At 49.4% G+C, this 23253-nt stretch overlaps 1 protein-coding gene across 2 annotated transcripts in view; it reads left to right on the top strand.

Annotated features, from left to right (window-relative positions):
• Nucleotides 1–23253, top strand: part of ALX4 (ALX homeobox 4) — a 38843-nt gene that overhangs the window by 1207 nt on the left and 14383 nt on the right. The window lies entirely within an intron of this gene.

Raw genomic sequence — 23253 nt, 5'->3', positions numbered from 1 at the left:
TAATTGCCACTCCCCTAATTGATTTCTGCCCGGCTGCAGATAACCCCCTCGCATCCCCTCCGCGGGTCATTAGCGGCAATTAAGACACTCCCTCGCGCTGGCGCTCGACAGTACAGCAGGGAACGGGGGCGCTTCTCATGTTGTTTCCGAGTGTGGCTTTAAAAGGCTTCTTCGGGAGGTTTCCGCTGTATCGTGGTGGTTAGGGAGAAGCAAACCAAACAAACACACCCCCCCCCCCCCCAAAAAAACAAACAAGCAGTAAAATTCAACAACGAAACAAATACCCCCCCCCCCCCCCCAATCAGTCTTCCCAAGAAGAGAAAGTGGAAATGTAAGCTCTTCCTTTCCCTCCCGGTGATCTCTGTGTGGACAGAGGGGCTGCCCCGGCCTAGATTCAGCCCGTCGCCGCTGACGGGGTTTCATCCTCGACGTGTCAGTCCCAAAGGTAGGGAAAGCTATAGGACCGTGTCTCGAGGGAGACCCTAAGACGGGCAGTGACTACGGACTGGGGGCACACGGGAGGTGGAAGAGGTCCGGGTCAGGCCAGCCATCCCACTTCTAGGTTCTCGCCGTCATTTGAGCACTCTTTGCCCTCTTCACCCTTTTCCCCCGTTTCTAGACCTAAAAAGGGGTAGAGGCGCCTTACCTCTGCCCGTTTCTCAAACCCTGGCGTGCCAGGTTGCCCTCAGGCGCCGTGCCTCGCCCCCTGCTTGTAGCTGAGGTGTCCCTGGATCCAGGTCCACAGCCTCAGTTCCCCCACGGACAGGGGATTCCCCTTCACAGGCAAAGGACATTAAGTCCTCTCCATACAGACGCAGGCATAGCCCAGGTACGCTACCCTCGGACGGGCTCCTGCCCCGACCCGCACGGGTCCTTCCTGTACCCTGTGGCACAACCATCCTCACCGGGCCACCGAGTGGCATGAGGGCTCTCTTTGAGGGCTGCTTGCGCGCTTTTTTAGCCAGAACTGGGGCTTTGACCCTCTCCTATGCTCCCTCTCTTCCTCCGCCCTTTCTCCGTGGGCGGACAACCCCCACCAGCCTCAGGCCCGCTCCTCATCCGCGCAGGCCTCTGGGGCCAGCCCGGGCTCCACGGGAAAGGACGCGGTGGGACAGGGGAGCCCCGAGGGGTTGTGGTCCGTGCGGGAGGTAACTGGTCCCCGCTTCCTTCGGCAATGGGATCGCAGGGAAGCCCCCCGTGCCTTCCCGGCTGCTCTGACATCCTCTCTCTGTTAACCCGCTCTCTTGTTTTTGTAGGTTGCAAAGCCCAGGGCGCCGGCATAACCTGTGATGACACATTACAACCCCCCGGTAGAATCACACGAGTTTATTGCCCTCCTAATACGGCCGGGGTTCCCCTGATTTATTTTCAAGAGGGGCTCGGGGCTCTCCGTCAGTGGGAGCCCCGCGGCGGCGGCGGGTGGCCCGGTCCGGGGCCCGGCCCGGCCCAGACCGCTCTCGTTGTGAGCCCCTTGTGATGTGGCTGGGGACGGTGGGCTGTAATGAAAGACACATGGTTCGGCAATGATAATTAATAGCAGTAGTGATAATAATAGTGCTTAACGGTTGAAGAGAGAGACCCGCTAATAACAGACAGATCGGGGTTTCACGGAGCGAATGCAACATCCGTAGGCGCCTCTCCGCCTTTTCCCAAACCGCGAGACCACCACGCCGGGCGCAGGAGTTGTGCCCCGGGAACGCCGCGACGAGCTAAAGGGACGGGGAAACCTCCGAGCCGCGGTAGATCCCCTCGGCGCGGGTGAGCGCGGGGGAAGAGAAACCCATCCTCTTTCTCTTGCAGCGGGCACAAGCGCGGTCAGCTAGGGCGCACACGGCACCCGAGGCGGGTGAGGAGAGCTGCCCGGAGAGGTTTACTCGGGAAGCCGGGGACAGGCGGCTGTCCCACCTCCTCCTGCCGAGACCCCGCCGCGGCTTCGGTGCTGGTCCTGCCGTGCGCGTTGTGCAGAGGTGAAGGAGCGCGGCAAGGACCGCTGGCTCCGCGCGTCCCCTGTTGTCCGGGCCTGAGCAGGATGCTAGAGTGGTGGGAAGCCGGGACCGTAAACCCCTCAATTTAAAAATCAACAAAACCCCAAAAGAAGAGGAAAGAAACCTCAACCAAGCAAAACACAAACCGAGGCCAACCAGCAGGCAGGCTCTCCTGCCGGTGGATACTCAGGCGGCCGGCTTCCCTTGCTCCCGTCGCGGCGGCGGGTTCATCGCCCGGCCTGGCCCCCGCTCGGCCCGGTACCCCCCTGGGGGGGTGCTGCTCCCCGCACGGTGTCCCCGTAGCCCTCGCCTCCGCCTTTTCCCTGGTCGCCGTGGAGTACCCGGACGAGTCCGGAGCGGAGCTGCCAGGCGCTGCGGCGGGGGCCGGGCCGGCGGGGCACGGCAGGCATGGCACACACTCCGCGAGCCGCAGGGACAGGGTGTCCCCTCCTTTTTTTAGCTGTTTAATTTCATTTTATTTCTTTAATAAACACGTCTTTTTGAGTTATAAAAAGCCAGAGCCTGCCATCTATTGCTCTCGGCTTCTATTTCTAGATCTAAGATCTTCCACTGCATTGTACGGATAAATATAGGCCAGGGAGAGCCGCGGCCGTAAATACACGGAGGACACGGACGGCAATCGTCGGAGCGCTTCCAGCCCGGCTTCTGGCAGGGACAGCGGCACCGGGCGGCCTTGGCTCTCGACCGGGCTCCCCGCGGCCTCCTCGCAGCGGCAGCTGCCGGCCTGGCCCTATGGGGTTCCCGGCAGGGCTCCTCCTGCACCTACCCGGGGCCCGCTGCCCCTGCGCTGAGACGGGCCGGCAGCCTCGCCCTGCTTCCTCCGAGAATAGGGGCACGGGTTATTCCGCAAACCGGCACGGGCAGTGAAAGCCGAATTCTTAAATAACAGTCATAGAATCATAGAATCATCACGGTTGGAAGAGACCTTCAAGATCATCCAGTCCTCAGAACAGGTCATATATCTTGGCTTAGGAGGGGAAAACGCTTTCGAATGATTTATGTGCTGTAGTAATCTGACTTGCTATTTCTACTGCGCGGAGCTGAAGTAAGTTATATTTCTTGAAACATGTGTATTCACATACCCCTATACACACAGAAATGTATACGCATATTGCAGTCTAGAAATACCGGCTGGAACAAAATCCTTTGGGAAGTGAAAGCGAATGTGATGGGGATATTTGCTCAAAGGAAACAGGAGAAAGGAAACGGCTTTCTCTAACAGAGGAAATTCTTTAAGTACCGCGTTATGCAAATAACGACCATTTCTTTTATTTAGCTATCAAATAAAAAGTGTGACCGTAAGTGGGGTATTACTAGAAGTACAGAAAATCACTGCTGTAGGAATCGGAGGCTCGCTGCGTGCTTTTTAAATTGACACTTTTAATGGATTTCTTCTCCTCCTCCTTCCCTGATGTAATGTAAGCTGCAGGCACGGCAGGAACGAGCTCTCTGGCGGTCCCTCTCCACCTCCCACGAGAGACCGCTCTCTGCCAGGCGCTCGGGGCTCCCCGCGGCGCCGCGCAGAGCCCCCGCCGACGTTCAAGGGCTCTGCGGAGTTCGCCGTGCGCCGGGGAGGGCCGGCGGCGTCTGCCCCCTTCCCCCGGCTTCGGCCGCAGCCCCGTGCCCGGAGCGGAGCGGGGTAACGGGGGCCGTGTGTTCGCCTTGGGACTCCCTCAGGGCTCCCCCACCTCGGCCGTCCGGCTAAGGATCTCCGCAGGAATGGCTCTGCCAGGAGCGGGATGGCGGTCCCGGCCCCTCACCCGCCGAGAACCCGGGGGGCAGAGGACTTTGGGAGGGGTGTCCCGAGCTGCGGCGGCCCTTCGGTCCTGCCTTCCCTTCCCTCTCCCCGCAGCTTTGATCTCGGCCCCGGTTCCTGCCCGGGCTCCTTCGCCGCGGCTAGGAGCGCAGGCGGGGAGGCAGGCGGGGTGCGCGGGCTCCCCCCGCACCTCTCTCCGCCGGGGTGGGGAGATGCTGCTGCCCTGATCCCCGCGGGGGGCAACAGGGGAGTATAAAGGGGAGAAGTGCGCGGGAGGCAGGCGCGAGTGGGGAAGGGGACAAGGGGGAACGTGATCCAAGCTGGCGTCAGGGAGAAGGAGCCGGCAAGCGAAGCCAGGAGGGCGGGGAGGCGAGGCGAGCTTCGGGGAGCTGGGCGGCAGGGCCGGCCCTTCCCTCCCGCTGATGTGGGACCGGCTGCCCGGCGAGGCTCGGCCGCCGGCTCCCGGCGTGCTGCTGACGCCGCCCTGGCAATAGCCCTCTCTTTTCCACAATAGGGCCACCAGATCTGCCATTCAAGGGTTCCGGCACCCTCCCAGGGAGGGGAGGGAGCTCTCGCCAGGAGTTTGGCTAAACCTCTGTTTGAACAGACACTCGGAGGTGCGGGATCTCCTCCGCGGAAACCTGCGGGATTTCCTCAGGGAGCCAGACGCGAAGGTAGGGCTCACGTTCCTTATCGCTAGGGCCGCGCAGGTTTATTCGCGGCTCTTTCCAAAAGGTGTTTTGCGCTTCTCTTGAATTGGACGGTAGATCTGGCTGGAGGCTTTTATAGGATTCCTGACCCGAGCTGTTTACAACACTCATGTGTCAAAGGACCGGGAGACTCCCTCCCCCTTGTATCCCTGCCGCTCCCTCCTTGCAGTAAGATTTCTTTTCGCACTAGAGCTGTTTATTTTCGACTTCTCCGCTGCTGATTGGGATTAACTCCGCTTTAGCCCTACACTTCAGCAGCGCACGCCTGTAAACCCAGCAGGACGTTACCAGCAACAAGAAGGTGCGGAAAGGGAGAGAAAGAGTCTTAAAACTTTTACTAGTCTTAATTGTTTTGAAAGCAACACAGAGCGAAGCAGACGAGAAAAGTACTGATGGAGAGAGAGATTTGGAGATGCTTGTTTGAGTACGTTTTTTTCCTAAGGGTTTGGTGTAGGAGTCCTATTAACAATATATGCTGATGCCAGATAGCACAAATGAGCTGTGTGTGTGTTATCTGGAGCTGCAGGCTGTTTATTTTGTGCAGGCTTTTGAGTGTACATTCAGTGTGGTTGCATGACTAACTGGCTGGAGTGATTCACAGGCTGCTTTATGGGTGACTGCTCAAAACAAGTTGTGAATCAAAAGAGATTTCTTTGGCTGTGGTTTCTAACCTCCCAAGTTAAAGGCACCCACGGTTTAAGGGGAGCTAATGTGCAGACTTCAATCCCTCAGATCGTGAAGATTTATTCGTTCTCCAAGCCCTGCGTTCAAAGCCGTGATGAGTTTCCCTTGTAAGAGGGAGGTGGGGTCTGAGAGGCTCGGAGCCAAGGTCTGCTGCTAAAGGACAACTCCAGACCTGTCCATTTGGTCATCCTAGTTCCTGGCCCTTTAGCCAGTTTTGCTCCCTGGAGTCCTTAAGATGCTTTATTATTTGTTCAGGGCATTTTTGTAGCTGTAGCAATTCTCAGGTAAAAAGTGTGAATGTGTCTCGGGACAGTAAGAGGTTTTTATTCTCATTTTACAGTTGGAAAAAATGACACTTGGAACACCCGAGCGGCTTGTGCAAGGTGAAGCTGTGGCCACTCAGTGGCACCAGTGTGACCTTCGCAGGGCCGTGGCTCCGGCAAAAGGAGGCACTCAGCCGGCTAGAGAAGGAGCCACTGCTGGAGTTAGAAACTCACGGAGTAGAGGTCCCGTGTGTGATTTTGTAGGGGCTTTTACTTAGGTTTCTTGACAGTCATGTCCTTATTCTGTGCAAGAAGCTGTAAGCAATCGGTGTGTTCTCATATGCTCAGGTCTCTCAGCATGTAAAATAGGCTTAGCCTGCCAATCCACGTTAATGGTGTAATCTGTAAAAAGCAACTCATCAATGTAGGCAGCCTATACTGCCCAACACGAGTTGTGCTTTTCAGAAAATGCTGAGCAATCCCTGCCCCAAAGTCATATGTTTCTGAGGTACTCCTCCTACATATCTGAAAAAAAATCCCATCTCAATTGTTAATCATGTTGGAAAGCACAGGTCTAATATCTTTATGTAGATACATTTTCAAAAGGAAAAGAGAGAGTTCTGGATTAGGAGAACCCTAAATGGTAATGCAGCTGATATAGGACCCCTGTGACTTGAGAAACATTTACTAAGAGATGGATGGGAATATTTCTTATTAATAAAATGTCAGAACAATGTATCATAGTTACATGTGTCTCAGCAGCCTCAACTTGTAAAGGAAAGTTCATAAGTAAAGGAGGAGAGCTGCTTACATATATTAAATAAATGACCTCCACTTTATTTCTGTGTAAGTTCAGATGATTCAATATTATACATACTGGTGAATCTGCTTGGCCCTATTTTTCACTAGTGTTTGCAAATCACCTTCATATTTTGACTGTCACATAAGTAGACACAATGTGAAAGAGCAATTGTGATCACCATGATAATTCTAAGGTAATTTTTTGGTCAAAGAGAGGAATCAGTGAGAAATAGGGGAAATGGGTGGAGAGAGGAAGGAGCAGACATGAATGAGGAGAGGCAGGGGGAGAAGAAGAGGAGATATCTTGGATGGGTAATAAGCAGGGACAGACTCGGCATTATTATGGAAGGTGGTGTGCAACTGACTTTACAAACTATCTAAGTATGAAAGCACCAGTATCAAATTCTTTATATCTCCCTTGAGAATAGCTGTGATTCAGCATTTAGTATCTGCTGTCTTCAGGTCCCAGCAGGATTTAGTCATGACAAGCTGGTATGTCATGAGCTGTGGTCTCTCATCTGCACTGATTGAAGATCGTTGCATTACCCAGCTCAACATTAAATATATATTTAAGTCTATTTGTATCTGATTTTTTTTTTAATGAAGATGCAGTTTAAGTGTTTATCTTTTTACATTTAATCTGCTTACTGGAAACAGATGGTTGAATCAGTATTATTTCTAAATATATTCTTTATTAGCAAGAACTGTGTTCATTAGCTGTAAGGAAGTGGGCAAGCTGGTGGTGGAGCCTGAAAGGTAACCTGGTTTACTCACCAACAGACATGCTGTATGTTGAGCCTGGATGCAAACCCTGCGGGGCTTATGAAGATAACAGCCACCTTAATTCAGTGGAAGTCTGAAAACCCTACAAAACCAAAGGGCAGGGAGACAACAGCATCAAGGCCCATCAGAGAAATGCTATCAATGGGGAATGAGGAAACTGAGGAAGAGAACAAATGTGTCAGGTAGACTGGTGTCTGGGGGAATAAAATAAACTTGTAAGGTCTCAGTATAACTTCTATCTGATTGCTGTTGTTCCCCATCTGGGCTCTGTGTGCAAGCACTGCTGCCTAAAAGAAATATCTCGTGTTGCATCAGTTCCTCCCTGTAGTGGAAGCAGTCCCCTCGGGACTTTGGATATTGACTGACTGCTTCACTTGGGAGCTGTAACATCGTTTTTGGGGTAGGATGCTGTTTCCAAAAAGGGAAATGAGGAACTGTATTCATTCTTTTGATGCAAGAGAGATCAGATAACAAAAGTGCTTGCAGACATCTAATCTATTCAGGAGCAGTGGGAAGTGAAAGAAATTCACACCAGAATTAAATCAAAAGGAACCAAAGTTGTACAGTATGCACACAGAAAGAGTGCAATACCGAGAATTTTCCCAGAAAGGGTCAAAAACAATCAGAGAATGTTCTGGGTGAGTGCTCAGAGAGATCTGAAGGCCCATCTGCAAGACCATGACTCTGAGAGGTGTTGAGGAATGGGTGTGACACAGGCTAGAAGTTGTTTCACAAAACAGGGGAAAGAGGAAAATATTGCTCAGCCCAAAACTAAATACGAGACCTGTGCCACAGCAAGGTTCCTGAAAGAAAAGAGAAGCATTTCAAAAATTACACCAAAGGCTCACTGGGGTGCCAGCCTGCTGGGCATGGAGCTAGACCCTGAGCGTGCCAGGTGGGGATGGGTCACTTATGAGACTGGCCCTTTCCAGTGTGTGTGCACAAGACCACAGCATCAGGTTTTTCCTGCCCCAGAGATGTCACTCAAGAAATACTGCATGGGAGGCTGATGCATGTCCGTTCCCACTGTGCAACTTGCTGGAAAGAGGATCTGGGCAGAGCTTCATTCTGCAGAGCTTGCTCCCAGAGGAGAGCCTGAGGCCAAACGGTGGGGCAGGGTATGCACTAGAGCCTGGACCACAGCTGATCTACAGTTCAAGAAGCTGCAAGACCTTCTGGAGCACCATGCGGTTCTTTTCCAGCCTTCCCTGGGATGCTGCATGCCCAGACCTCTTCCTGGAGTAGAGTCAGGAGCACAGCTGTGGCAAGAACCCATAGCTGAGAGCTGAGAAGCACTGTGCTATAGACATAACCTGCCTTATCAAGATTTGGTCTGAACCTTCATAAGCAGATTGGAGCCAGATATCACTCTGAGCTAGACAGGACACAGCCAAATGCTAGAAGGCAAGAGGAAGAAGAGCCTACCTAAACTGGCAGAGGACCTGCAGACATTTTGTGCTCCTCACATCTCCAGTGAGGACTTCCAAGACAAATAGCCGATGGACCAATTGCTAGACAGTTAGTCAGGTTGTGCAGAAGGCCAGAAACATCCATGGAGCTGTGGGATTTATGGCAGAGCTTAAATACTGCATTTCAGCTCTTGAACAGAAGTTGGAAAGCTGCTACTGGAAGAGAGGGAAGCTGGTTGCTTTATATAGGTCCTGTGCTACAGAAATTAGTATTTCCATCCAGTTCATACCACTCCAAGCTATTAGAAAAAGGGACTTAGGAAGGATAGAAAGCAATGGGGTATTGGCTACAACATCAAACATGAGTGCAGCGACTAAGTTAACTGCTCTGTTGGGGAGGGGAAATATCCACAGAGAGGGTTGTTATAAATATATGGCTGGTCAGGACAGAGCCTCATTAAAATCTACTGAAAGGCCCAAAGTCAGCTCAGGAAACAGGGGGACCTGTAGCTGTGCATGCAAAGTTGGGTGATGCTGGTTTTGAGTTAGAGTTGAAGTTATAATAAGGCTTATTTGTGCCCAGACTTGGATATTAAGTTGGTGTCCAGAGAACCCTGCTGTTCCCTTGTAGCCTTTAATAAGTTTGGTTTTGTGGCTGGTTGTCCTGGAAATCCCCTTTTCCTCAGCCTTGGTGGTGAAAATTGGAGTTCTTAGTTGAACAGCCTATTTTTCTCCATTTGTCAGCAGTCCCCCTCAGAGAGTGGGGAATGGGAATAGCCAAGTAGCAGGAGAGGGATTTATCACCTGTGTAATTTGCAGACATCACAGGTGCTCATTCAGGTACTGCAGCTGGTCATTGAAACCAGAGAGGGAGATGATGGCACAGCCCAAAATGTGGCCCTCACCCTCGCATGGGTCTGATGGAAGGCAGGGACTGAGGAAAATATTCTTACTGGCAAAAAATGCATGCGGGAGAACGGACTGCTGGGATCCAGGAAACAGCTCAGCATAGCCAAGGTAGGGGATGAACTAACACTCAGCATATACATCACTGGGGATATGACCTGGTCAGTCAGCACCAGGGCTGTCAGCCTGCAGTGTTTTCCTTCCAAAACCTGGCTCATATGAAAGAAAGAGGTTTGGTCAATCCATTTGTGGTGCCTGCCTCTGTGGGCAGGCCCTGAGCTGTCTCTGAGCTTCTATACAGTTTTTGGACCTCATTGGTTGTCCTGGTAAGAAAAGAAGGCCAGCAAGAGCTTTGCTGTGTAGTATATTAACCAGAGGGTGCTTGTGTCTTACCATTATTAGATAATATCTGGGATGTGCCTTGCTAGGTTCATTTTGGTTTCCACAGTGAATATCTGGAGGTGAAAACGTCTTTCATGTTAGCACAAGTCCATAAAATACTGTAGTGTGGGTCTCCCATCCTCTGTGTACAGCAGCCCTCCCTCGAGAAACCAAGACAGGAGGTACTACATGGGCAGCCACCCAGTCCCTGTGGTACAGCTAGGGATGTCCTGGTGTGTGCTGAGCCCTTCAACAGGAACCAATGATGTTTTATGATGATGCTGTCATGAGCTCCAGGCTGCCAATCTAAACTGAACCCAGAGCAAGGTGAACTGCTGGAGAGAGGCATAAAATGCAGCCTGGGCAAACTCAGCCAGGAACAAAGGGGCAGAGCTTCCTCAATGTCAGGGAAGGGAGCACAGAACTGTCAGCCTGTCTGGCTTTGCAGGGCACTGATCCTGCTCCTGGAGGCTCAGCTGCAGACTTGCCAGGATTACAAAAGCTCCACACGCCCCTTGTGAGAAGAGAAAGCTACCCCGACAGTGAAAGGAGAGCAGCCAGGCATTTTCAGGGCTGAAGCAGTTTCCATTGAACACAGCTGGGGGTGCCTGTGGGGTCGGAACAGCACTGACACGAGCAGTCACCAAAGACTTGTTCTGCCAGTGCCTTGTTCAAAGGCCTTTTTTTGGGCAGATACCTCCCTCAGCAGGGCAGCAAGAAAAAACTGAGACTGCATCCTTTTTTACCTCCTTCTTCCACAGTGTGCAGGAATGAAAACTCTCCTATTTCATCCATAGATGTAAGTTTGCAAGAGCAGAGTTCATGGAACTAAGAGGGAGAGCTCCTCAGAAAGACTCCTGGTGTCAAACAAGGTGTGATTAAAATAAAAAATCCTTTGTTTGGCAACCTTGTCTGCTTTTTGACTCTTTTCAGACTAGCAAGGCAAAAGCCCTCCAGTCGTGGTGGGAAAGCTTGGAATTTAAAGATGAAATGTACAGGAAACGGGAAAACAAAACAACGTGTGACGCACTCATGAGAGCTCATTATCACGAAAACACTCAAAAAAGAGGTTCTGATGTTTTGCTGTGATGTCTTGAAGTTGTAAAGTCTTTAGTCAAGCCATGAGAGAGTTGGTTTTGAGGAAAATGCAGACAGATGATGGAGAGTTACTACAATGAAGTGTGATGCTTTTCTTGCATGTGTTGTATTTCTGAAGTGGGTCCCCAAAGATGGGGACAAACCCTACTGGGCAGTGTCTCCTGGGGGCCTTACTGTGATTCATTGCTGTTGGTGTTGTTGGGCCTTTGCCTGAGACAGAATCTGCCAGACAATATTTGTTGGTAGCTATGGATTTCTTTAGAAAATGACCTGAAGTTCACCCAAAAAGGAGCCAAGACGCTGTGGTAGCAACCAAGCTTCTAAGGGATGAATTTTTCACCATATTTGGGGACCAAGACACAAAGAACATGCAACAAGGCAGAGGCTTTGATGCCAAAATATTTCAACAGGTTTGTCAGATGCTGGTAAAGGCCTAGGAGGTATCTAGCATCCTAAAGATGGTAGGAAGGAGAAGCTTGGCTGGTGCTGAGAGGAGGCATTGAGGCAACTGCCTGCCACCTGGCCTGAGATAACTCCATTTACACTCCCTGGTCTCCCTGTGCTGCTCCTCAAGGCCTGGGTACCTGCCCTGTGTCAGCATCTGACAGACCTTAGTGTGTCTTGCACAGCACCAAAACCCCGTGAGTGGGCAACTGAATCAGCCCCCAGACACTTCACAAGAGAGTGACAAAAGGACCAGGACTGGTCCAGCCCTTTGTCTGTTCTGTTGGGTTTAATGACTTTCAGTGTAAAGGGAAAGCACTGTCTGAGCCCAGTTCCCCTTGTCAGACATTAACCAGGAAACATAGCACAGTCCTTGGGAGAAATTCATAAATCTGGACTATGTAAGTCTGGCCTATCTGGACACTGCAAAAATCACGGGGAACAGCCTAGGTTTTTCTAGAGAAAATCTGCTGCAAACATTACCTGAGGCAATGAATGTTCTCTGATGTAGGCTTTTGTGTAGGAACCTGGCTGACTGCATATCCTACAGAGATGGAGATCTTAGGAGCCTGCAGCAGATAAACCGTGGTCTGTAGCAGTGACCACATGCATGCATTAACACATAAGAGGCCAGTGGGTCCTGGCCAAGGAGAAGTTATGAGGGTAACTGAGTGGGTCCTGAAAGCCAAGAATACAGTTAAGGATGTCGAGTCTGGTAGAAATTAGTTCCCCACTGGGGAAATGTAGGGAATGGCCTCATTTAGCCCACAGATTTTATTAAAACCAAAAACTTTGCTGAGAACTCCGCCTCAGGAGTTCAAAAGAAAAGGGAATAGCAGCTGAAAGCCTGAGGTGGCATCCCAGTGGGAGCAAAGTCAATCCAAGCTCTATGAAAATGTCCCAATAGGAAAATGCAATATGAGTATGTAAATAGCTACATCGGTTGCTCTGGCGCTTCCTCCCTGTATGCCTGGCATGAGGTAGGTCCATGGATCTGGTTTCTTCTGGAAGGAGGCTGAGCAAGACATGTTTTTGCAGGGTTATGCCCAACAGTGGTACACAAAGCAGTTCCCTTTGGTTCAGTCCTGTGCCAGAAGTATTACCACAGTGGTGTGAGCGTGGGCACTGAAGACTGCCCAAAGCACATCCCAGAGCATGCCTGGCCCAGGTGGCAGGGGAAAGCATGGGACCTGGCAGTATGACAGTGATAGCACTGTAGCACCAAGGTTGAGGTGACCTGCTCCTTGTCCTGTTGTGTCCTGCCCAAAGGGATGTTAAGGCAGAACACCCCTTTTCCAGGCAGGCAGTTCTGCTCCACAGAACGGCCCCAGCTTCCTCCTGGGGCAAGAACCATTAAATAAAAAGATGGTACATGGGCTTCCAGACTGTCCCTGGCTGGTAATAATCTATGAAGCTTCTTACTGTAGCATCCAAACATCACAGTCCATCAGGTGACAGGAGACGAAGTAATCTTTTATTTTGTGTTTATGTCAGATCATGTCCTTGACAAAGTTACAAACACATTATGTAGTCCACCCCATACCACAGTTTGAAGTAAATTGCACAGTGTGCTATCCCTGTTTATAAGCCTCAGCTTCACCAGCTGTAGAAGGTGTCAGTGGGAAGAACAACGTGGTTTAAGCCAGTTCAGGAAGTCACATCTTTGCTTTGGAGGACATAAGCAGCAAATACTCAGATGGTCCCTGATTCCAGGCAAGTCTCTTGTTACCAGCAGGCACAGACCAGGGCTGCGCTCCCTTCTTTGGGATAGAGAGTTTCCTCTAGCACTAAAATCTTGACTCTAAATCCCTGGCTCTTGGAAGCTACATACTCATAACTGTGTTCACTGAAGGAGTTTTGGAGTTTGGAGTCCCATTATTTATATCTGACTGTATATTTTCTCCTGAGAGCCCCATAAACAAAATGAATTGCAGAAGAAATCGCACATTCCCACACAGGCATGTTTGACTCTCATGGAGTCTGAAAAACCATGACCCAAATGTACTGTGAGATAGTAAATCTGAGAAGGCAGTGTGTGGGAAGCTTAGTCTGAGATGGGAGGGACAGAGAAAGCAACCCACTGCAGTCCCCTTCATCCTTCGCTACAAGTACTCTGAGCCTGGGAGCTGGAAATGCTTTGGGGAAGCAGAGGCCAACTGATGCCTAGTGGCCCCACTAATTCCAGGAGCCCTCAGACATTGGAAACTGAGGTGTTTATCTGTTCTTCCTAAATTTCAACCCTTGCAGACAGGCTTGTTTCTGAGGAGAACAGCAAGGCAGCTGGTGAAAAGGGGTCTTGCTTGCTCTCATCTAGGAAAGTCTGAAAGAGCACGTACCTTTCAAGCTGGTGCTTTCCATGTGTATTGATTCCAGCCCATGTTTTCTGATTGTGCATTTTATTCTCCTCTCTAGGCCATCCTGCCTGCAGTCACTCTTTCCACCTGCTTTTAAGGCCTCCTGCTGCTTCCCACCCTGCTGAAAAAGGCATCTTTTAAGCACCGAAGCTCTGCTTGTGGCACTGGCTTCATGATGTCTCTAGGCAGAGACTTTCTGAGTTGTGGTCTGTGTCAGAACACAGCCACCCTTATGGAGATCAGGTATCCCCAAAATAAGGGCTCCCCTAAGGAAGTATTTTGGGAGACAGGCAGCAGCAGGGATGAATGCCCCATGTGTTTTATTTGCAAATTGTGAGCAAGGTATGATTTTTTGAGGTCTGTCTGGGACAGGATTGTTGTTGGGATGATGTTAGTGAGTAATCTTTGGTCAGCAGATTGTGTGTGTGTGAACTGGTGCAAGGAGCAGGCAGCTGAAAGGGCATCTGTGGTGGTGAGTGGAAGGTAGGTACACGGCGGACACAAATGATGAGTCTTTGTTCCCTGATTGGATGAGCGCCTCTGTCAAAAGCAGGTTTCTGGGACAAATACTCCTTTTCACAAGTTCCTAAAGATGATTTCTGTAAATGTTTGCTAATGTTTACTTGACATTTGTAGTCACTCATGTCAATATGATCCCATCCTGCCTGGAATGTTAACTGGAAGCAAACAAAAAAGTGGGCATGAACTCAGCTGATGTGGATACAGTTTTTAATTTAGGCTGATTTTCATGGTCATTATCTTTCACATAATCATCCAGTTCGGTTTAGAACTAGTGGTGCTCCAGGAGTTCCTCTCCTTCCAAGAGTCATGATTTTTTTGTTTTCTGTTGGGAAAATGTGTTACCAGAGTCACTGCTGTTTGTGTCTACTGCCTGACACTTCATACCACAGTCCTGCATCCAGTTTCTTCTAACTTAATCAAAAGTTAACAATCTTGCCTAAAAGCTCCCACAGCAGTTGTTTGCCTCTGGCTGTTTTTATAATACTTTTTTTTAAAAAGTTCTTCTGAATCAATTAAGCTGTTTCCAACAATGTAACTAAAACTAAGCACATTTTTATTTTCTCCATGTCAGGAAAAAATCTGATGATGACTTTTTTCATAAGTTCTGCTGCACTGTGCTGTGGAGCAAGATCATCAGATTTACAGTGGAGCTGAGTTTTGGGTAGGAAATGTGCTTTGTGCCTTTCCTCTGAAAGATTATCCAACAACTAGCCATAAGGAGTTGTGGTTTGAACTGTCTCAGTAGTGACATCTTTGATTTTCACACCTAAAGACACTGCAGATTTCTCATGTTCTGGGAGTCTTTCCAGCCAGGTCTGAACCTACTCTTATTGCAGTGGCCATTTACCCCAGTATTTGGCCCAGACTTGCTTGGATCCAGGCACAGAAGGGGAGCAAAGGATGGGATAAGGATAAGGAATTTTGATGAGGCACAAACTTGTTCTAAAGACTGAGGAGTGTTTTGGATTGAACAGGGGCTTCTATCTACTTGGCCAAGATACAAAGGCATTGCATGATTCAGGCACCTGAGAGGCATAGCTGAGGCCAACAGGACCTTCACCTCCAGGCTGCAAGAGCATTAGACAGCACTAAGTACTTTTAAAAACTCAGGCTGTGATAGAGTGTCTGTGTGTGCCTGGTGGCTCTGTCTCCCCTTGCCACACACACAGTATGAGAAATAGCAGTGCCTCACCTCACGGGCTCGCTGTGACTCAGGCATCTCCACGCGACCCTCCGGCTCAGCTCAGTGGATGCCGTAGGAAGCCCAGAGGACACTGCTGAATAGGGTGTGCATGCCATGCAGTAAATAATAATCACCTTCAAACACTGGATGATGACGAGAAAATGGAGAACTGTTCACCCACAGAGAGGGGTCCAGTGTATGTGATCCAAAGACCCAGAAAGCAAGAAGTATTTAGGAAGAAAAAGTTAAGAGGAATGGCACAAAAGCCCTTGAGAGAGTGCTCTCACTGCTCATCCTCTTAGGTCCAGTAGACATGTTTGGTCCTGGCATTGTGTTTAACTGTGGTGCCATGCAGGCAGGGACCATTCCAGCTGGCAGAGGCACCACACAGTGTAACCATCTGCAGCCACAACAGCACCAGGGGCAACAGCTTCCTGGGGCAGCTTTATAAAGGAATTTGGTGGTGCAGGTGATGGTCAGAGATCCACACCTTGGCCTGGTTTGGTCACCACCAAGTTCAGCGAGTGGCCAGACTCCAGTAACTTTGGCCATCAGGGTCAAGTGGCTGGAGAGCATGTGCAGGATAGGCAGACACTGTGGGAATGTGGCTCATCAGGCACAAAGTCTGGGAAAAGGAGTGAAACATAGAGGTGGAGTAGAAAATAAAGGTCAAATACTCTTGACTCATGCAAACTTCTGGGATTTTTGTTTTTTTGGTTGTTTTGGTTTTTTGTTTCATTTTTTTCCCCCTGGTGACAATGATATGTGTTGCAAGGTGAAGTAGTTCTCAAGAGAAACGAAATCCCTTTCTCTGACCTGGGAGTGCATAGCACGCTGAATTACTTGACAAGCACAGTTTACCCTTTGAGCAATTCACAACTCCCCTTTCACAAGTAAGAGCACACTTTTGTGCATGTTTTCCTTGCTCAGTACTACCTAATGGATTTTTTTTCCCCTTAATAACTGTCATTTGACCTGCATCTTGGGTTCAATCCCCACATGGGCTATTCACTTCAGACTTGGACTCAGTGATCCTTGTGGGTCCTTTCCAACTCAGAATAATCTATGAATCTGTGAATCTTGCTATTCTCAGCTCAAAATTTAAAAAGTGAGTTGCTGATTGAGAATACTATTTGTTGTTCATTTACTAGAGGAATATTAGGCACATTCATCCCATTTCCTCTGAGTGCCTCATTATCAATCAACCTTTGCCTCACTGCTTCTGTAAATCATTTTCATCCCTTTCCTTTGGGAACCATGTGTTTGGGCTCTTGCACAAGTGTCTCATGAGAGTAATTGGCCAAGTCATGCAGTATCATTTTAACTCCTTGATGAGTTGGCAAAACCTCATTAAAGGGAGATTATTGAACAACACATAAGTGTTTTTTTGGATGAGGAAAGCATTGCACTTAAACCGCGATGCAAGTGGGCTTTCCCAGTATTTTATGAAGCACAGTGGCTTGCATCAGCTAATGGAATCATTCAAAAGACTTGGATTATCCATACCTGGCTCCCATAGTCAACATATACCTTCTCTCTTCTGGGATATGAAGGATGTGGAGCTAAAGCTCCAGAGGTGTCCTAAGTTGGTATATATGTTTCAGAGCTGATGACAAATGAGGGAGAGTTCCAACCACTCTTTCCCTAATCCTCACAGCCCCAGCAGAAAAAAAGGTGAGGCACAAGAGCGTAGCACTCACAACTCGTGGTGGTCTCCCATGGGAGGCTGCAGCAGAGTTGGCTGCTCATGGCAAATAGTGGTGGTAGACATAGACCCAGAGTCAGGCTGAGGCAGGGGAGAATTGTTTGGTTCAGAGGCTGGAGGGAACCTACAGAGGTCAGGGGTTTATTAAACTTCAGTTTCACTGGAGCTGAAATACGTGCCTCTAGAGCAGGGCAGCAGGGGTTCACGGAGTCCTTTCTGTAGACATTTTATGACAGTCATTGGGGATATATATAAGAAAACTGGGGCATTCTGAGTAATTAAAAAAAATATTTGTTTAGACTGTGTCAGGGTCAGCTGGAGTTTCCAAGCAAGCCAGTCTTAGTTGGAGTTTTTGTCTTTGCCCTTTCTCCACAGTGCAGATACACTGTGGTTCACAGCCAGGCCATGCAGTGCAGCCATGTCCCCTCAACACCTCAGAACAGCTCTTGAGATCAGAGAGACCTTGAGGTCACTGTGTACCTCCTGCACTGCACGTGGGCTCTTGGAGACCAGGGATGAGAGTCCCTGGATACCAGGGATTGCTGCTGCCACCCTCAGACCCTGTCAGGAGTCTGGGCTTCCCCATCCCCCTGAGGGGCTGCAGCATTGTCCCCACCTCATGACGAGGATGTAAAGGTCAGGGAAAACAACCTGCTGCTCTCAGGTTTGCTGTTGGTTATTGTGTCTTCCTTCTTGGCTGGCAAGATCCCAGTTTGGTTGTGCTGCTTCTTGCTTCAGTTTGGGATTTTACTGCCCTGTTACTATCTGCCAGTAAAAGTTGATGCCAGTCCGCTTCCCAGCCCTGGTGACTGTGAATTAGTGGGTTTGGTAGCCAGAAACCTAATTTCTTTCTGGAATGCTTCTAAAAGCCTAGTGCTTGTAGGAATTTTCCCAGACCTGGCTGGCCTTGAGTTTTGCAATGTGCAGTTGGAATGGAAATAAATTATAGATGTTCTTCCAAGAACAGGCAGGTTTGGGGAAGGCTGAAGGTTTTTCTTCCCTTGTCTGGGCCTTTCTTTATTAATCAGCTGTATAAAACTGAAGAAAAGCAGAACTACTTTGCTAAGAAATCTTGCCCAAACTTTGTCTCAATGTTTAAACTCAACCCTTTCTGTGGTTCAGCGAGCTTCAGCCAATTTTGGTTGTTTTCTGATTTTCCTCCAGCTTTCCATCACTCCTGCTTTCCAATTTCCAAGTGTAACAGGTAGCACCCAAATCCCGCTGAGGTGTGCTGTACTTGGGTCCCAATGGGGTTGCCACAGCATCTCACCCAGACTCAAGAGTCCCCAGGTCTTCTCCATGGGGGCACCTGAGGGCCCAGACTGGGAAGCACAAGGAGCAGCATGGGAGCAGTGTTGGTAGGATTTGTTAGGGCTTGCCTGGCTGCCCATCTGAAGCACATAACGCTGCACTTTAGCAGAAGGGTAGTCCAGGGACACACACATGCTGCAGTGCCTCGCTGGACTAGGGCCGCAGGCTGCCTGCTCCAGCTGGGCAGAGCCTGCTCGGACACCACCCTGGCCGAGGCCTGCAAGCCATTGAAGTTCATCTGTCATTAATTTGAACCAGGACTCCATAATGCAGATGCAGCTGAGCTCTTGCCCAGCTCATTGCAAAATGGCCCTAATCTTCTTCCTCCTGACCCCTTCTGAGCTGGCAATTTCAGGTTGCAGGTCCAGCCCTGCTACCAGCAGCACAGAACAGGCAACTAGAAATCACCTCTGGGAGGCAGCTGAACTTCAGCAATGCATTGCTGTCTCTGCTGCAGAGAGGTTGCTTTTGCAAAGCAGACAGAGAGAAGAATGCAGAGAGAGGCGGACAGACCAACCAACCAAATGACGTGAACAGCGTCCAGGCAGGCACTGACCCACAGGATGGGGTGAATCCCTCTGCAAGCTGGCAGCAGGGAATTAAACTGTGCCATAGCCAGACATCAGAGCAAGGATCAACTCCCTTCAGGCAGCTTTGTCTCACCAGCAGGAAGAGTCCCCCACTCCCTCCTTAACTAGATGGCTGATTTATACCCTCTGTCACAGGTGATGGCTGGCAGTGCCTTGCTTGGCGTGTGCTTAGCATGGAAAGCAACACACACACACTGAGACCCGGAAGGCTGCACCACTGCCTTGTGCCTCCCTCTCACCCTGACAGAGCAGAGGTCCTGCTCACCCAGCACCCAGCCTGGGGTAGAAATTGTAGGGGAAACATGCAGGGCACGTTGTGGGGAAGAGAGAGGCACTGACTGGTTGCAGGGGAAACCTCTGGAGGAGATAACAGCTTGCAGAGAAGAGTCCTCTTTTCTCTTGCAGTGCTCAGGTGAGGGATCTCTTCAGATCCTTGCAGTGGCCAAGCAGCACGGGTGAGTTTAAGATGAATACATAAATCTGCATCTGATGGGACCATTTACACTCTTTCTTTCAGAGTGAGAGCTTATCCCTAAGCCCTGCATCAACCTCATCTGTCACTCACATCTGAGCAGCCCTCAGTGCTACTGCAGGCACTGAGTGGCACTGCCTGCTGTCAGCCCCAGAGCTCCCCAACCCTTATTTTTCCCTGCTCCAGGTGCAGAGCCTGACTTCACAAAGCCCCAGCACAGGGAGCGGGGTTGAATCCTGGCTACTTTAAATGCTACTGTTGCTAACTCGGCTGGAGGTAGCATCTAAGCAGGGGAGGAGCAACCTTGCTGGATCTAGATTTTTCTAAAAGAAACACACCAGAGGGATAACTGAACGATCCCAGAGTAAGGTAGACAAGGTGGATTGGGCAGATGTTGCTCCAGTTGCAGACAGCCAGTAGGGATGTCCCAGTAGGAAAACTCAGACAGGAGCAGAACAGAGTTCCCATTTTGGGACAGAGCATCAAGGTGTGCAAAACCCTACAGTGTCTGTCTGTGGAGAACAAAAGTATTAAGCAAACAGCACTGGGGGCCTGTCTGTTCTACCTTTCACTTGCCCAAGGATCTGTGGACTCTTTTGGACTGAAATCCCAATAAAGTGTTGCTAGCTTGTGTGAGTCTATGAGGTATGAGTCTATGACTGAGATGACACCATTCGATACTTTGTCCAATACCACTGAAGCTGATTTTTTTTCTTAATGATATAACATATTTTGTCTATTCAACATTGAGCCAAGCCTTCAGAGCAGTTAGGTGCTCACATCTGGTTCTGAGGAGCTTGGGAAAAACCAAGATCCTCAGGCGATCACTGCCACAGCAAGGCAATGAGGGACTGCTTAGGAAGGAGGAGACTACTTATCCAAAAGGTATTAAAACCAGAGCCAAGAGGAAACTGAAAGCCCTGTCAAGTCTCCTTCCCATCTTTGCCTGCCTCATCCATCTTCCTTAGCTGGTACACATCAGGGACATATCAATTCAGTGGTTCTAGATGGCTTTTGGTTCATATGCACTGTTTTAGCAGACACACAAGTAGGACAGAGCAGAAACTCACAATTTTTTCCTAGCTGTTTATGACATTCCTACAGTGGCAAATGAGACATTTCAAAATGCAGTAGCTGACCCATCTTGTCTGTCATACTTTTAAACTTTGCACAAAGCCTGGCATGCTGCAAACCTGTAGCTGATCACCCCCAGCCCTGTGCCTGGGCACGCCTGTGTGGGATCTAATGAGGCTCTGATGCCACTGAGGTGGCCGTCACTTCCCTCTGCTGTCACTTAAAAAGTCATCTTGCGGCTGGTCCTGGCACATCCCCAAGGCACTCTGTCACCCCCTGCAACACTGAAGACCTTCAGGTGTCAGAGAGGACAAAACCATGTCACTGGGAAATTAATGGACTAATCAGAGAGAACTGAGATGCCCAACTCCAGAATATGGGCATAAGCAATAATCTCCCTTCACATTCAATAGTGAGGAAGCCATGGTATGCAATGGAGCAGTTTGATTTTCTCTCCATGGACACAATGGCAGTACATTTTCTTGCTCCTTCTCTTTCCTTATATCATGGTCTGGGAGCCAGAAAGTCAACTGCAATTGCAGCAGGTTGCTAGAAGTATTTTTGTGCCTTCAAAATTTGCTAGTCAGCACTTTCCTGCTTTTCAGATGAATGGGCCACATGAAAAAGGACTTGGGGAATGAGCTGTGCCTTTTTCCCTAGCCACAGATTCAATGCAGAGTTTTCGGAATTGATTTGTTTATGTAAAAGCCAGTTTTGTTAGCGTCCTTTAAAAAACATGAAAGAGGAGCAAGCAGCACGTTGCACTTGTACAGACAATGCTGAGCTCTCCCCAAGTAGCCACAGGGTGTGTGAATCCAGCTAATCAGGCAATAAAGCAACACATGCCCTCAAAAACAGATGTTTGTATCAGGGGAAAAAAGCTAGATCAGAATAAAAGTGAGAGGAACGGCAATTTTCCCAAATAAATAGTGCATATTCCCCAGGCTTGCTGTGATGTAAACTCAGCAGCACTAGAGTTAATGTTTATGAAGCTGTCTGTCCCCAAACTCATACAGTGATTTACTCCAGGAGAACTAGCCAGCCTGGAACAAGAGGGCTGAAGTGCAGCCAGGGCTGAGGTGAATTTGACTCCCACTGAAACGTCTCCCAGGCACACAGTGGAGGTAGAGCCAGTGACTCAAGTTATACACTGGCTTCAGGGCCACCAAAAGAATGTCTATGGACCCACTGTATGACACCCCTGGCATCGTCCCCAGACTGCTTTTCAGGAGCTGAAGGAGTTTTTCAGACCTTTCTGCTCCAGGCCTGTTCCTGGTGTATGCTCTGATGAGAAAAACAAGTCTCTTCCCAAAGAGGGGGCCCTAGGTGTGGCCCGGAGGAGCACAGTAGAAAGAAACACTCCTTTCCTCCTTTCATTTCTCTACAAGTAGACTTTTCTGTAGGACTTTGCTCTGTCTGTAATTAGCTCCCCAGGGGGATCAGGTGTTTCACAGCTATTTTTACATTGAGTTTCACCGTGAGTAGCCACTCAGTGTGTGTCCCCTGCTCTGTAGAGCCTCAGGAGGCTGCAGGCAGCAGAGCAGCAGTGCCAGCAGGTTTGACAAGCTCAGCAGAGATGGATGGTGTCCATGCAGATGAGAACATCCATGCAATGATCTCCAGAGCACTATGGGAAGTCAGTGAATGCTGTACCATGAGCAGAGGAACAGCACAGACCACATTCAGCCTTTCTTCAGGTTCTGCACAATCAACCAAATGAGGTCCCTGGCTGGGAGGGATGGGCAGGCCATGTACTCATCCTTATTCAGAGCTGAGATGGAGATGGTCCAGCCAGTTTCTGCTTAGCAGCAAAAGGTAACTGCAGCTTCCAGAATAAAGCCAATGGTTTGTGTCCTGTGTAGAACTCTACCACCTGCATTTAAGAGATGAATGCTGCCCAGTTTTACACCTCAGTTGGGCCCAAGAGTGAAAGTATGATTAAGCATCTGATCATTGCTAATAAAATCACAGATGCCATATACAACTAAAAAAGTGTTAAAATCTTCTCTACATGTGCAGACTGCAAGAGCACAGACTCCCTGAACAGAAATAAACCTAAATATTTGGGTCTTTTTATGTCTAAAATCCAGTCACTTTGTTTTTTCTAATATAACCCAAAATGTGGATGTTTTTTAAATAATAGCCTTGTGCTGACTTCTAGACTTTAATGATAGATAGGAGGCAGAAGACTGAACAGACAGCTTAGAAACAAGTATAATGATTTCAGCATGTGTTAAGGCAAGATCACAAGAGTCGGATAAGGTTCCTATGGTTGGCAAAGTCCTTGAGGTGTGCTGGCTGGGCTGTGGTGCAAATCTGCCTTGGTAAGAAGTGTAACATACACTGCCTGAACCCTATCTAGGCAAAATTTTAACACTGGTATTTAAGCAAGAGTTGAAAGACTGACATTAAGAGCTTTTTTTTTTTTTAAAGCATCATTGCTATGAAGAGTCAGACCACACCTGTGCAGGCAGGGAGAGGCAGCAGGAAGTAGCCAGCATGGTAGGCCATAGAATTTGGGTGTAGGCAGGGGGGAACACTGCTGTGCCCACACTTGGACAGGAAGGCAGTAGGCCCCTATGTCTTTTAGTGTGGGTGCAGAGGGGCAGCCTGGTGCAGCCCCATGCCACCCGTGCCATGCTCTTTGAACATGAGCTGTCCACAGACAGCCTCTGTGAGCTGCCACATGTTCCAGGCTGTTCCTGAAGCATCTCAGGACTGGGGTCGCATCAGCTCTTCACTGAGGCTGTAATAGCTTCGACAAGTTGTTGCCGGAGCAGTACATTAGCAGGGCCAAGATC

Source organism: Aphelocoma coerulescens, chromosome 5 (genome assembly GCF_041296385.1).
Source record: "Aphelocoma coerulescens isolate FSJ_1873_10779 chromosome 5, UR_Acoe_1.0, whole genome shotgun sequence".
In the NCBI taxonomy this organism is placed as follows: domain Eukaryota; kingdom Metazoa; phylum Chordata; class Aves; order Passeriformes; family Corvidae; genus Aphelocoma; species Aphelocoma coerulescens.
This window is presented reverse-complemented; position numbering and strand designations above follow the sequence as displayed.